Here is a 3,986-nt window from a genome sequence, read left to right on the forward strand (position 1 = left end):
AATCAAAACAAATCAATTATTAAAACAAAATTATAACTAATAATATATAAATACATATCAAATCAAATCGAATCATTATATGAAAAGCTATAAATATAAAATTACAATAAATACAAAACTAATTTAAACTAAAAATGGAAACACAAAAAAAAAAAAAAAAAATCCAAACAAAATATCACCATGAATTGAAACAGCGAGAACCTCGGTTACTTTGTGCCTATAACATCCAAACTCCGACGCACCCGATCCAAAGAAGTAACAGGGTGGCAGCTGAGGCGCTTGAAGTGTTGCTGTCGTTGTAGTATAGTGGTGAGTATTCCCGCCTGTCACGCGGGTGACCCGGGTTCGATCCCCGGCAACGGCGCCAAAATGTTGGACAATTTATTGGACTTAAATTGCTGCATAAATTATCGACCAGGGAAACTCGTAAGCTTGTGATGATGCCAACACAATATATGCAGGAGTAGGCAACTAACCTATGTCTAACTAAATTATTTATGATTCAATATAATATGCAAGGGAAGAGGCTCCTAACTAAGGAGGTCCTGGTTGTCCTTCCCTACAGTATCATAGAGAAATTATTCATTACATGAAACTAAAAAACTTAAAATGAAAACAAGAGAATGAACTTAGTTATTGTTTAGATTCAAGTAGAGAGAGAGACTAACTTAGTCTCTTGATTGTCCTCTCATGTACTAATCCAAACTAAACTAAGAGTCATTCATGAGCATAAGAAATGAAATGACTTAAAACATAAACACAAAAGAATGAATTTCAATTACCATATAGATCATTGGAGAGAGAGCCTAACTTAGACTCTTGGTATCTCCTCATATGATACTTGAAACATAAAAGCAAAAGAATGAATTTTAATTATCATGCAAATCAAATGGAGAGAGAGAGTCTAACTTAGACCCTTGGTTGTTCTCTCACATGCTGATAAGATTTTAATTCAAAACTCATTCATCAACTACAAACAAATTCTCAAACATCTAAGCAACTAAATGAAATAAGATCTAATATGAAATAACATGTTCCTCTCATCCTTTTAGAGTGAGCTCAATTCTCCTAAGAACAAGACAAATTATTCCATATACTACATTAAAGAAAATTAAATCTAAAACTACATAATGGAAAGAAAACTACATAATGGAAATATATGCAAAATGAAGCCTTATTCTATTCCATCATCAATTGGATACAATGCTCTAAGAGTCCTCCCTTTTGGAATGGAGGAGGTAGCTCCTATTTATACAAAAACTTTATGATAACAACCTCATAAATGTAGACCCACTATTCTCTCCTTTGACCCACATATTTCTCAACCAATGATGACACATAACCCTATCTTCCACGATCTCCTCCATGAAGCTTATCTTTTGAAATTCGAATTTGATCCTTCCATGCCACATAAAGGTGTCTTGGAAGCTTCCTTGGAACCTACACATGTCACCAAAACAACCCACTTTCCATATATAAAGTAAAATATATTATTTTCTAATATTTAATCAAGAATTTCTCTCAAAAATGCTTAAAAATAAACAATGTTTGGAAAATATAAATGAGACCCATTAATGGTGAATAGTAAGGAAAATGGAGTGACAAGGTGATGAATAGTGAGTGAAATAATGGAAGCATAGGTGAAAAATGTATGGTAATGAGTGCCATTGTTGGAGCCCAACATTGAGTCAGCAAAAGCGCAGAGGCTTTCAGTCGATAGAGGCAATAACATTTAGAGACTTTGATGACAGATGCATCATTCTAATTTAGGTTTGATTTATTTATTTTTCTTCTAGAGATTGATGGAGTAACAACACTAGAGAGAAGTGTTGCATGCAGAACATTCCAAAGGTTCAGGATTAGGATTGAGTTGAATTCTTTTCTTATTGAGAGGAATTGTTGAAAATAGCAACAAGAAATGATAAAAATAGAATCCAGAATATTCCAAATTTTATTTTTTCCTTGAATTAAAATTGTGAATTAAATTCTGATTTAGTCTCAGCAGCTGCATGAAAAATAGTTAATTAATTCATCTTGAGTTAATTAGTTGGAGAAATTCAAGTTAGAAGTCTTTGTGAGGTCATGCAACAGTTATCCATTAAATTAAAGAGATTATCCCTTAATGAAGGAGATAAGATTGAGTTATATTTGAGTTGTAATTAGTTAGCACAGTTTACTGAGTTAAGTCCAATTAAATTAGTTCCAAACTGTTTGAGGAACTAATTGTGAGTTCAGTCAGTTAATTCATGCATGCATCCAACTAGTGTACTCCAGATAACTAAAGATTCTCTCATTAGTAACGCATGCATGTCTATTTAGAGAAAGATCCAGTTGATCTAAATGTCAAGGACAAGTTACTATCAGTTGCATGAGTTTTCCTATAAAGGAAACTCATCCATGCAGAAGGAATAAGGTTCCTTGAGGATTGCCTACTTTTACAAGGTGTGAGATCAATGTGAGAGATCAATGTTACACTTGGTAATAGGAGGATCACCTAGGAGAAACTGCACAAGGAAATAGGAGGTTTGGAGGGGAGAGGAGAAGGTTTGTGAGAATCCTTGTTTGCCTGTGAGCATCCAAGAGGATTGTATTGAGAGCTGGCTAGCTGTGAGAGCTAAAGCTTTATGTAATTCCATGATATTTCCACCTTGTATGATAATACAGATAGTGGGGTTTTTAGCTGACTCTCTCCCCTGAGTATTTTCTGTGTTTCATGTGTATTGATTCTTCTTCTTCTAGTTATATGTGTTTTGATTGATATTTCTCAAATCTCTTAAGATTCTGCTAATTGATTGTAGAAGTAGATTAAAGTATTTTGCTTTAGTTATATTGCATCATCAGATTAATCTACAGTCCGAATTTCTACATTTAATGTGTAGTTGGAATTGGAACTTTAGGTGGTGGAGATTGTGCCCTTGTGTCTCTCCTTCTTCTGGGCATTACCTCAGGAGTTGCAACCAATAATTTCCCTTCTCCTTTATACAACTTTAACCTTGAAAGCATCACAATTTTGCAACCATTAAAACCCTAATTCCAAAAACTCAAACAATCAAGCAATTCAACCTTTGATCTGATACAAAATTGATCTATTTATATATGATTAGTTTTTTTGTGCTAATAAAAATTACAAATTTCTAAACATATGCTTGCTTATTTCTTCTTGTGTTGAGGTTTCATTAACTGGTTGTGCATACAATTAGGTAAATTTCCTTAATTTTTAACATGACATTCATGAGAAAAATAGCTTCAAAAACAACTACTGAATGAAAAACATTCAAAGTATATAAAACAATCAAAGAGACACTTTAAAATAGTGTTTTGGTGAAGCAATTCACCCCTCCTTGGCTACATCTCCTTGGTCTAGCTTCCATGGCTTGAGCCTTTGTATTAGCTCAATGTGGCAAAATGTTGTTTTACAAAGCTCTATGGCTCCTTGTCCCTGCACCAATGTGTTCAAAATGTCTAAATTAGCCAAGAACACCTCTTTCTGAGCTCCAAGTGGTCAAAAAATCACTTATCTAGGGCTCAGTCAGTCGTTTCCTAGAAGAGCTTCACTAAATCTGGAATGACTCTAGTTAGCGCGCTAATTTTGGAGGAAGGCCCGAATTTGGGGGCACCACCAAATCTGCCGCCATATTAAACTCGGTTAACTATTTGTTAACTACACTTAAATAATGTTAATCTAGGATTAGCGCAACCTGCAACAATTATGTTCGGCAATTTTATTGGCCTGGTCACATGCGATGTCAATGTCACATTAACCATTGGAGCTATCATCGAAGTGTTGACCGTTAAGTTTGCATTGTCGTGTTCACATGTGGAGTTAACACTAGAGATTTGTGGACTATCCACCACTAACCTTTTTATGTCACATCCCAAGCATTCACATGTGGTAACTGTCGCAGGTTTGGTGGGTTAATTGACCACCAGTTATATAATTGTTGCGGTTTAACGTTGTGTTCACATGGTGGGAGGGTTGGCCCTCC

General features: G+C 34.8%; 1 non-coding gene across 1 annotated transcript; it reads left to right on the forward strand.

The window, feature by feature from the left end:
- Positions 1-292: 292 nt before the first annotated feature.
- TRNAD-GUC (transfer RNA aspartic acid (anticodon GUC)) lies at positions 293-364 on the forward strand. The gene has a single exon. It is a non-coding gene; the product is annotated as a tRNA-Asp (tRNA).
- Positions 365-3,986: the final 3,622 nt, after the last annotated feature.

The sequence above is a fragment of the Pinus tabuliformis genome, chromosome J, assembly GCF_031772625.1.
Source record: "Pinus tabuliformis cultivar Carrire ecotype Pingquan chromosome J, CPIR1, whole genome shotgun sequence".
NCBI lineage: Eukaryota > Viridiplantae > Streptophyta > Pinopsida > Pinales > Pinaceae > Pinus > Pinus tabuliformis.